Source organism: Phascolarctos cinereus, unplaced genomic scaffold (genome assembly GCF_003287225.1).
Source record: "Phascolarctos cinereus isolate Bilbo 61053 unplaced genomic scaffold, phaCin_HiC Scaffold_9;HRSCAF=440, whole genome shotgun sequence".
Taxonomy (NCBI): Eukaryota; Metazoa; Chordata; class Mammalia; order Diprotodontia; family Phascolarctidae; genus Phascolarctos; species Phascolarctos cinereus.
In genome coordinates, this window is record NW_027556402.1 from 77511372 (window position 1) to 77523590 (window position 12219).

Here is a 12219-nt window from a genome sequence, read left to right on the forward strand (position 1 = left end):
ACAGCTCTAAGAGGCCAGCTTTAACCACAGAGAACATTTCATTAGCTTGAATGGCTTAATGGAAAGACTGTTTTGGAAATAAGTTTCTGGTCCCAGACCTGCCACTATGTGTTCCAAGGGAAGATGATCAAGTTCTCTGTATCTCAGTTTCCTTATTTTTTTTTAAAGAGAAGGCTGAGGTTCAAATCTCAGAATTGTTGACTTGAAAACTCATCTTTAACCCATACCTGAACTAGGAATCTGCTCTACTATATCCCTGACAAATGAGTTTCCAGTTTCCACTTTAATAGCTTGGAAGAGGAGGAATTCATTAGACCCCAAGACAGGTCATTCAGTTTTGGAGAGCCCTAATTTTTAAGATATTCATTTTTCCTTATACATTACATAAACCTATTTTTTTTTCTAGTTGCCACCAAATACTCCTCCTCTGTTCTCTGGAGCTAAACAGAAATCCATCTTAAAATGCTAATACTTAATAAAATATTTTATGATCATAGTCAAGCCACTCTTCTCTTCCCATACGAAGTATTCTTTTCTCTTTGTTTTGAGGCTCTTGGTTGCTCTCTGGATGTATTATAGATCATCAATGACTTTTCTTAGATATTTCTCATATGTGTCATTAAGAACTGGACACAAAACATTAGATATTTGAACAATATCGAGTACAGTGGGGCTATCACCTCCCTTGTATGAGTCATTATGCTGCTCAATGGATAGGAATGTATTATCTATCTATTTATTTATTTTGGTGATCATTATGTCATACTCTTAACTCAGGAGGGGCACTACTATTTGTCCTGACCTATGTCTTGCCACTGGACTCCAATGACTCTGGAGGAGAGAGTGAGGCTGATAACTTTTCACAGCTCTGCCTCACTTAAATCCAATTCACTTTCAAGTCAAGACATCACCCTCCTAATGTCAATGGTGCTCTTTGAGAATGAAGAAGAGACAACAAACAATAACTTATATTGAGCTTACTGTAACTATCAATTCCTTTTCATATGAATTGCTATCTATCTCTGTCTTTTCCATCCTATACGTTACAGTTGATATTTTGAACCTTTTTGTATGACTTTGTTTCTATTAACTTCATCTTAGCAGCTTTTCATCTACTATACCTCATCCTATTGACTTATTTTTGGATCACCTTTCTGTTATTAACTCTTTACCTAAATCTTTACCTAAGATTTTCAGAAACAGTGCTGGATTCAGAGTTAAGCAAACTAGATTGAGATTATGATTTTGCCACCTACTGTATGTGTGACCTTGAAAAATTTCATTTTTAATCTTAATGCCTCAGTTTTCTCAACCATAAGATGATGGCAGTTTAACAAGATGACTTCTTGTGTCCATTCCAGCCTTAAATCTATGAACTTGTGATCTCTGATGAAAATCTTTAGTAAAATAAAGTCAGGATTAGGTATCTCATTTCCAGTTTGGAAATGCTGGTTCCCAGTTTGGAAGTTAGATAATTGAACAAGCTCTAAATCTATGCTATTGTAACAGCTTCTGTGCAATTAGATGGAGTCACTCAGAGCTTCTTCAACTGTGTGAATTTTGAGTTTTCATCCATTTTCCAGGTCAAGGAAATATTGTATAATTTTCGGCCAGTGGTGAAATTTGGGAAAGCCTCCAAAAGAGGGAGAAAAACATTAAGAAGAGAGACATCAGAATGTCAGTAGCAAAAGAACCACAGTAGTGGAATGGAGAGAAAGAAGCAGGTGAGAGAAATTTTGCTACAGTAACTTCCTTTCCCCAAGCCTGTAGGTTCCCAGGAGATTATATTGGCACCCATCCCATAGCTTCCCTAATCTTTTCCCCTACTTTCATCTAGATTGTGGCTCTAAATCTCTCAATCCTTTCCACAAGCATAGCATGAGAGATTTGTCAAAACCCTTGGGTATATTGTTTATGACATTGATCTTCCTGCTTAACAACTGAAATGGAAATTGGAAATTCCCCTTTAAATTAATAAGATCACTCAAATAAATAGGTTCAGTTCAAATCTCGGTCATGACCGTTCCATATCTCCTGAGTGTTCTTGGCCTAGCATTCCAGGAACTAGCCATTCCTAGGTCACGTTGACATGGAGGGTTGGCTCCTCTCCTTGTGAGACGTGATGTTATTAAAAAACAAAATACCAAGCCTCAGGCGGATGGGAGCGTGGCTAAGGTCAGATGTGTATTGGACAAACCATGAATAGCGCAAGCATCAAAAAGGGGTTCTTGGCCCCAAGCCTTCTTTGTTTAGAACAATATAAAAACACTGCGTCCTGTAAGCCCGCTGAGCCTCACCCGTGGGAAGGACGCTTCGCCCGGGAAAATCTTTACACAATTCAAGTTTGTACTGGCTGCAACGGGGCTCCCAGCCGTTGATTGACTTTGGAGGTTCCCTTGAATTGGTGATGTATTCTCTTCCATTACCGACTCTCTTGATCGGTGCTATATTATTGATTGTTCTTATTATTTATGCTTTCTATGCAAATTCAAACTATCTGTGCTTTGCTTCTTCTAAATAAATTATCTATTTCCTATTATTTTCTGGTGCATTGGAGAGTGTCATTTATAGGAGCGAATCCGAACCTCACTAAATCCTATTAATACAAAATTGGCGTCACGAACAGGATTCGCTGTATAAATGCCTTTCTTTAAGAGAAATGTTGAGCCCCGGGCTCCGGTAGAGGTCCCCGGTTGGGAGGACCCTCCGTTTTCCTCGCTCGCAAAAACCTGGTCACAGTGTACAGGACCTAGTGAGGATTGGGGGTGTTGGGGGTTCTCGTTTGGGGTGCGACGGATGGGCCGGTTGCCAGCAGGGATAATGGGGGATACGACCAGTACATCATTTCCCTCCCTTTTGGGTTGTTTGCAGCCAGACAGCCAAAGGCTGCAGCAGGACTCTGAAAAGTTGCCTTCATTCTCCCCCTCTCCCTCCCCAGGTAACAGCAGCTTCAAAGCAGTGCGTGGATGGGAGAGGGAAAGAGAGAAGAATACTTTATTACTTAGGTTATATGGTTGGTAGAGGGCAAGTTGGGAAGGATTGTTGAAGTGTTAGGTCAGAATTAGAAAGGAATGAGATATGTACAGGTTTTAAGGGGATTTTAAATCATTAGAAAGAAAGGCAAGGAAGTTTAAGCATGTAGGAGAGAGGAGTGTGTGTAGAAAATTTGAAGGGTGAGTAAAAGGAAAGTGCATGCTGTAATCGCCGCAGCAAATATGAATTGGGACCCTGATACTTGGGAAGGTGATATTTGGGATGAAGATGATGATAGGTGGGGGGAAGTAATAGAGGAGAAATTCCGGATGTTGTAGACGGGGAAGCTCGGCCGATAGATAGGAGAAAAGCCGAAAAGGAGGGAGCTAACCCACCCCGGGTGACTGAAATCACGGAAGATTACTCCCAAAGAGAAATTACTGATTTGCTTAGTAGGTTTTCACAGCGATCAGGAGAGCCTGCAATCTCCTGGCTTGTAAGATTAAGTGATGGGGGAGCTGGAGGAGTGTGGCTAGACCCCAAGGATTGTCTAAAATTTTTGAGTTTGACCTCTATATTTTAATACAGGCAGAGAATAAAGAGGTGGTAGAGAAAAGATTAACTCAACTAATAGAATATATGAAGGAGAAGGGATGGGAGATTAATCCTGATAAAATTCAAGGTCCAGCTCAAAGTGTGAAGTTTTTAGGAATAATTTGGAATAAGGGTCATAGAGAAATCCTCCCCAAGGCCAAGCAAAAAATATTAGATTTTTCACCTCCTAGGGACAAAAGAGAAGCTCAAAAGTTCGTTGGGTTGTTTGGTTTCTGGAGAATCACATTCCTCATTTAGGTCAGATTTTGAAGCCATTGTATAAAGTTACCCGGAAAAAGTATGCATTTGAATGGGGGGAAACAGAATCGAAAGCCTTTGAGGAAGCCAAAATAGCTATTCAAACTGCCCTGGATCTTTGGCCTGTACAGCCAGGGCCGATGGAATTGCAAGTTACAGTTTTGCATGGATATGCTGATTGGAGTTTATGGCAAAAACAACAGGGCAGGAATGTTCCTTTAGGATTTTGGTCGCGAAACTGCCACCTGCTGGCCAAAATTATACTCCTTTTGAACAACAATTATTGGCTGCATATTGGGCCCTGGTAGAGACAGAACATTTAACTTTAAACCATGAAGTTGTATTGAGGCCAGCCATACCCATTATGAGTTGGATTATGGGGACCCCCGCCTCACATAAAATAGGACATGCCCAAGAATCATCAATTATTAAATGGAAATGGTATTTGCAAAATAGAGTCAAGACAGGCAGATCGGGTATTTCCACCTTGCATGAAAAGGTATTAGAATTACCAAAACATTCAAATGATATTGATATACCACCAAAGTCTTATGATCAATCACCTGTTTCTTGGAATAATGGATATGATTCTCTAACCCCCGAGCAGAAGAAGCATGCTTGGTTTACTGATGGCTCGGCTAAATATATAGGATCTAAGCGATGTTGGAAAGCTGTAGCCTATAACCCTTCATGCAATACTATTTTGGAAAGCTCTGGTGAAGGCCAGAGTAGCCAATGGGCCGAATTAGTGGCTGTCTATCAAGTAATTCAAAAGGAACAAGGTGGCCAATGTTATATATATATACTGATTCCTGGGCCGTAGCCAATGGCCTAGCAGTTTGGATGCCAATTTGGAAGAAACACGAATGGAAAATTAGAGACAAAGATGTGTGGGGAAAAGAATTATGGGAACAAATATGGGAATGGTGTCAATGTACTAATGTATCTGTATTTCATGTAGATGCCCATGTGAATCAAGATTCTGTGGAACGTGAGTATAATGCCCGTGCTGATGAATTATCCAAACTTCAAGGAAAAGCTTTAAAGGTCACCCCCAGAGAGGAAAATGAAACACAATTAGGAAAATGGGTCCATATCACCGCAGGACATCTTGGCGCTCTTGCATCTTACAGGTGGGCATTAGACAGAGGGATTAACATACCTCTGGATCTATTTAAGCAAATAGTACAAAACTGCATACAATGTCAATTATTTGCTCATCGGCCTGTGCCGAAGAAAATCACTGGAGAATTGGCTAGAGGGTCTTTACCTGCTCAAATTTGGCAAATAGACTATATTGGACCATTACCTGTTAGTCAGGGGTGTCAATATGCCTGCACTTGTGTGGACACCTACTCTGGGGTATTAGTTGCCTGCCCCTATAAACGGGCTACCCAGAAAAACACTTGTAAAACCCTAGATATTATTTCTCTTTATTATGGGACCCCCCTACAAATACAGAGTGATAATGGTACTAAAGTTTGGATAAAGAAGCATCAATCTGATAGACCAAGGCCAGCTGAGCTCATAGCACAAGGAAACACTAATACTGCCATAGTAGTATACCCTGGTGATGATAAATGGTATCATGTCCCACTAACCCAAATGTTTTTACGATATTAAGTGTTTTACAGTGTTTGCCTGCTATACGCTAACTATGGCATGAACTCCAGGTATTCCAGTGGGGAATCCTCAGCAAGGACCGCGTACTGATTCCATCTACGCTGGTGAAAACAACACCCACATCATGAATTGGTCATACCCATTCAACGTAGAAGTTTGGGACGCCCCTTTCCCCTAATGAGAATCAATTTAACTAGTTTTAATCTAACTGTAACTGCAGCAAACGGTACCAATATATCCTGTACCCTTACAAGTTGGCCACCTAGTCCATATTTTCCTAAAAGGTTAAGATCTGTAACATATAATTGGACACAAGTAAACTCCACCTACACTGTCTCACTATCACAAGCGGACGACAGAAAATATTTTTATTGTCGTAACACCTCCAATGGGCTGTATGAAGAATATCTAAACCAATTAGTATGGGTTGTACCTGTGACTCCGAAACCTCCTGGAATAATTCGTGTCCCCGCTCATGTACTAACACCTCTATCTTGCAACACAAAATAGTGTTTCATTATAATGTAACTTTTCCCTCTTTAGAAAGTTGTGTCAGGAAAAAAAGAGCTTGGTATGATACATTACTTGGTGGTGCAGGAACTGGTTTGGGTATAGTTAATTCTATAGACCTTGAGACCTTGGCTAGCAGACTGCGCAGTGCTGGACAAGATGTTTCTCAAGCTTTGACTGTGAATGCCCAATGGTTACCCACAACGATCCTGCCACACCAAAATACATTACAATATCAAGGCCAATTTTTACAAGTCTTTAATAATAGCATCCTCGTTAATTTACACCTTATGAAAAACATTGGTGTTTTATTTAATTGGACTAAATGTTCCTTGCAAAACTTATATACCCTCATACAGAAGGAAAATGCCCAAAGATTACTACAGGAAGGTAACTCTCACATATGGAACGATATACTTGACTTGTCAGATGTATGGAAAAAGCAAAAACCTGAGAATGCTAGATGCACTCCACTTTGGTGCGCTGGAACTATTATACTCTACCAAGTTAAAACTTGGACTGTTATGTCAATTTCATGTAATACCTTTTGTCTTACATAAATACTTTGCTTTACCTCATATCTATGGAAACTATATAGATTGGTATAATGTAACTCATACTCTGTCTGATTGTGTTGTAACTAATGGAGGGATTGTTTGTGGGATGATGACTCGGCAGATGGAACCCTGCCTTCTCTCACATTCATCCAATTTGTGTGATCTAACTTTATACCCAGTGAGTAACTTTTCTATGATATATGAAGTATCTACTCAATATGTTTGTATAGCCTCTAATAATCACTCTGACCTTCTATCTGTAGATGTTACTACTTCCATTTTCTGGTTGCTTATCCAATGTATCTTTCCTACGCTGGCAAGGAAATGATTTTTACTTTCCACCAGACACTAACCTAGTTAAAAATTTTGCTTGGGTACCCCAATCTTTGCCTCTACCTCATGTGTCTCTATCTCTATATCCCCTTATGAACATCTTGAATCAGTCGACTGAAATCAAAAAGTTATTAGAGTCCAACCAACGCGCGTTAAATGAACATCGAATACAGACTCTTATAGCCGCAGGAAGACTAGTCGAAGCTTCTCATTTAGTGATCTCAGATACTAATCATCATTGGTATGATTTTCTTTTTAAATCTCCTACTGCTACTATGTATTTTAATTCCTTAGCTACCCCCATACTACTACTTGCTTTGTTCTTTTTATGTCTTTGTATATGCAATTGTTATATGTATACCAAAATACGCACTATATACACTCATGTCACACCTTTGCCCCTCACCTATTATTCTCATGATCTTAAGGCCAAGTGAAATGGAAATTGGAAATTCCCCTTTAAATTAATAAGATCACTCAAATAAATAGGTTCAGTTCAAATCTCGGTCATGACCGTTCCATATCTCCTGAGTGTTCTTGGCCTAGCATTCCAGGAACTAGCCATTCCTAGGTCACGTTGACATGGAGGGTTGGCTCCTCTCCTTGTGAGACGTGATGTTATTAAAAAACAAAATACCAAGCCTCAGGCGGATGGGAGCGTGGCTAAGGTCAGATGTGTATTGGACAAACCATGAATAGCGCAAGCATCAAAAAGGGGTTCTTGGCCCCAAGCCTTCTTTGTTTAGAACAATATAAAAACACTGCGTCCTGTAAGCCCGCTGAGCCTCACCCGTGGGAAGGACGCTTCGCCCGGGAAAATCTTTACACAATTCAAGTTTGTACAGGCTGCAACGGGGCTCCCAGCCGTTGATTGACTTTGGAGGTTCCCTTGAATTGGTGATGTATTCTCTTCCATTACCGACTCTCTTGATCGGTGCTATATTATTGATTGTTCTTATTATTTATGCTTTCTATGCAAATTCAAACTATCTGTGCTTTGCTTCTTCTAAATAAATTATCTATTTCCTATTATTTTCTGGTGCATTGGAGAGTGTCATTTATAGGAGTGAATCCGAACCTCACTAAATCCTATTAATACAACAACTTTGCCAGAAAAGGAAATGAGGTCAGTCTGGCAAGAGTACACACACACACACACACACACACACACGCACACACACGTATGTATGCATATATATTCATATGTGTGTATAAATACATATATAAATTTTTTAATGAACCTATTCTGGCTCATAGCGATCTCTATTTCCCTAAGGGCATACAGATTGCCTGGCAAGATAAACTGTAGGAACCTTCTCAGCTCTAATATTCCATGATTCAAATTCTATTTATGTGAGAATAAGATAATATCTACAATCCTTGAAAAGCATAAAATGCTATGAGACAACTTCCACTTTCTCTTTCTGTTTGGGTGGATCAGAGAAAATGACATTGTAGATTGGCCTTTACAAATATAAATGCTTATATTGTACTAGTATGGATTGAATGTGGCCTTTGTAGACTAGATAAAATAGATACAGAATAATAGGAGTACTCAAGGAAGAAAACCCAGATGTGCCACTGATGGGGGTAGCGATAAAAGGAAATAAAAACTTTGGTGAAATGGGAAGCTTTGTAATCCTAAAAGCAAATAATAGTGTAATTTGAGAGCAGAAGGAAAAGGAGGAACAGCACAAGGAAGCTGTCCAGGGGCTTTGTGCCAAGGAAAAACAGGGAGATGATAGAATTCTAGCATCTCAGGGCTAAAGGGGATATTAGAAGTCACTCAAGTCAACTGATAAAACTACTTCATCAGTGTATCTTGCAATAGGCATCCAGTCTTCAGTTGAAGACCTCAAATGAAGGGAATCTATTACTTTCTTAGGCTGCCTCATTTACCTTTCAGCAGTTCTAATTGTCAGAATCTTTCCTCTCATATCAAGACAAAATATGCCTCCCTAGAACTTCTATACATTAACTCTCTCCTCTGGAGTGAAGCAAAAGCAGTCTAATTATATGATGTTGGTATCAATTAGGCCAGCCTAATTATGTGGGCTTGAGATACCTACAGATAAAGTGATTGTTAGATCTTGAAATTGAGGGACAAAACTAGCCCCTGCACAAAATCAAACAAAACAATCTCAGGATTTCCCCAAAAAAAGCTGAGAGAGAAGTAGTTATAAGTTGGACTGGAGCTAAGAAATGAGAGAAGATTTAATAAGGAATGATTGGAGGATGCAAGGATCAAGATAAAAGGAATGAATCAGCATAATACAATACAATACACATTTAGTAAGCACCTACTATATGTCAGGCACTGTGCTAAGTGCTGAGGATACAAATAAGAAAAAGAAAGACCTTTGCTTACCTCACACAGGAGGGATTGAGAGGAGCTTTTTGCTCTGCCCTTTAGCCCAATCAAAGGGCACATAATGGTACTAATGGGGTGTGAGTACCAAAGCTAACACAACCTCTGTAATGTTGAGTTTCCTGGTTACAAGCTTAAGCTGGGAGTGGGAAATAGAGAGGGAGATTATGATAATGGTGGTGGAGCTGAAACCAAGTAGCATGTAACAAAACCATTTACACAAATGATGACTACCCGTATCCAGTTTATATCTAAAGATTTTCTTAGAGTAGAATAAGATAGTTTTGGGGGAGGAACCAACATGGCAGAGTAAAAGCAGGGACTCTCTTGAGCTCTCCCCCAAACCTCTCCATATACCTGTAAATGACTCTTAAATTCTAGAGCAGCAGAACACACAAAAAAAATAGAGTGAAACAAATTTCCAGCCCAAGACAATATGGATGGTTGATGGGAAAAGTCTGTTGTGCCAGGCAGAGCACGGTCCAGCATAGGCTGCACCAGCACGAAAAGGGCCCCTCAGAGGACTGAATCACTGGCAGCTGTGGTGGTTTCTGGACATCTCAACCCACAAATGTCAAAGACAACTTAGAAAGTCAGTGGGAAAGGTATGTGTGATTGGGTGAGAGGGAGCACAGTCCAGCCCTGACTCCTGCACAGCCCTGGGGCGGAGGTGGAGGTGGCAGCTGTGGCCCTGGCAGTAGTGGTAGTGGCAACAGCTGTTTCTAGAGCTAGCAGCCCACATATGGTAAGGGGATAAAACAACTGATCAGAAGGAGATTGCAGGGATCTTTTTGTTGGCACTGAGGCAGGATTCAGTTGCTTTGCTAATACTCAGATCTGGGTTGCAGTCCGGGGTGTCAGTCATGCGGTGAGGAGGAGTACTGGCAGAGCAGAACTTGTGGCAGCAGTGAAAAGGGAACCCTCCTCACAGTTCCAGGGTAGAAAAGAGTGTGTGGTTACTCACAGATCACAGCATAGGCCAGGGGAGGACTAAGCACCTCTCCTTACATCATACTAACTTGGAAGAACTGAAGACTTACAGGTCCCTAGAAGTATCTCTGAAAACAGCTTCACAAAACCCCTGAAGCTTGGGACAATTTGCCCTCTACACTGGAAGAAGAGCCCCACCTTAACAAAGAGTTAAAAAGTCAAGTCAAACAACAGAAAAAAACTCAGACTGTAGAATCTTACTTTGGTGACAAGGAAGATCAAAATATACAACCAGAAGAAAACAAAGTAAAAGCTCCTATGTCCAAAGCCTCCAAGAAAAACATGAATTGGTCTCAGGCCATGGAGGAGCTCAAAAAGGATTTTGAAAATCAAGAGAAGTAGAGGAAAAGTTGGGAAGAGAAATGAAAGTGATTCAAGAAAATCTTGAAAAATGAGTCAACAGCTTGCTAAAGGAGACCCCAAAATACTGAAGGAAATAACACTTTAAAAATACACTAGACCAAATGGCAAAAGTGGTCCAAAAAGCCAACAAGGAGAAGAATGTCTTAAAAAGCAGAATTGGCCAAATGGAAAAAAAGGTCCAAAAGCTCATTGAAGAAAACAATTCCTTAAAAATTAGAATAGAGCAAATGGAACCTAATGACTCCATGATAAATCAAGAAATTGATTCAAAGATTGAAAAAAAAATAGAAGACAATGTGAAATATCTTGTTGGAAAAAAACAACTGACCTGAAAAATAGAACCAGGAGAGGTAATTTAAAAATTATTGGACTACCTAACATGATCAAAAAACACCCTAGACATCATCTTTCAAGAAATTATCTAAGAAAACTGCCCTGATACTATAGAATGAGAGAGTAAAATAGAAATTGAAAGAATCCACTGATCACCTCCTGAAAGAGATCCCAAAAGTAAAACTGCCAAGAATTTTATAGCCAAATTTCAGAGTTCTCAGGTCAAGGAGAAAATATTTCAAGCAGCCAGAAAGAAACAATTCAAGTACTGTGGAACCACAATTAGGATAACATAAAATTTAGCAGCTCCTACATTAAAGAATCAGAAGGCTTGGAATGTGATATTCCAGAGGTCAAAGGAGCTAGGACTAAAACCTACCCAGCAAAGCTAAGTGTAATCAATGATGGGGAAAAATTGATATTCTTGAGAAAAAAAAAACCAGAGCTAAATAGAAAAACTGACTTTCAAATATAAAAGGGAAGCATGAAAAGGGAAATAGGAAAGAGAAATCATAAGGGACTTATTCAAGTTGAACTGTTTATATTGCTACATGGAAAGATGATAAGTAACTCATGGGACCTTTCTCATTATTAGAGTAGTTAGAGGGAATATACATACACACATACATATATACACACATATACATACACGTACACGCACACACACACATATGGCACAGGGTAAGTTGAATATAAATGCATCATATCTAAAAAAATAAAATTAAGGGGTGAGAGAGGAATGTATTGGGAGAAGGAGGAAGGGAGAGGTAGAATGGGGTAAATTATCTCACATGAAAGAGTCAAGAAAAAGCTTTTACAGTGGAGGGAAGAGGGGTGAGGTGAGAAGGACTGAGTGAACCTTCCTCTTATTGGATTTGGCTTAAGGAGGGAATAATATACACACTCAATTGGGTATGAGAATCTATCTTACCCTACAGAAAACCAGGGGGAAGGGATAAAACAAGAGGGATGATAGAAGGTAGGACAGATTGGGGGAGGTGGCAATCAGAAGCAAATACTTTTGAGGAGGGAGAGGGTTAAAGGAGAGAATAGAATAAATGGGGGGGGAGGCAAGATAGGCTGGAGGGAAATATGCTTAGTCTTTCACAACATGACTATTATGGAAGTGTTCTGCATGACTGCATATGTATAACCTATATTGAATTGCTTCCCTTCTCAAGGAGGGTAGTGAGAAAGGGAGGAAGAAAGGGAATTTGGAGCTCAAAGCTTTAAAAATGAATGTTAAAAATTGCTTCTACATGTAACTGGGAAATAAGATACACACAGAATGGGGTATAAAAATATAGCTTACCCTAC

At 39.7% G+C, this 12219-nt stretch overlaps 1 long non-coding RNA gene across 1 annotated transcript; it reads left to right on the forward strand.

Annotated features, from left to right (window-relative positions):
• The first annotated feature begins 3298 nt into the window (after positions 1 to 3298).
• LOC144455141 (uncharacterized) lies at positions 3299 to 7234 on the forward strand. Its single transcript, XR_013483820.1, has 2 exons — positions 3299 to 4958; positions 5450 to 7234. It is a non-coding gene; the product is annotated as an uncharacterized LOC144455141 (long non-coding RNA).
• The last annotated feature ends 4985 nt before the right edge of the window (positions 7235 to 12219 follow it).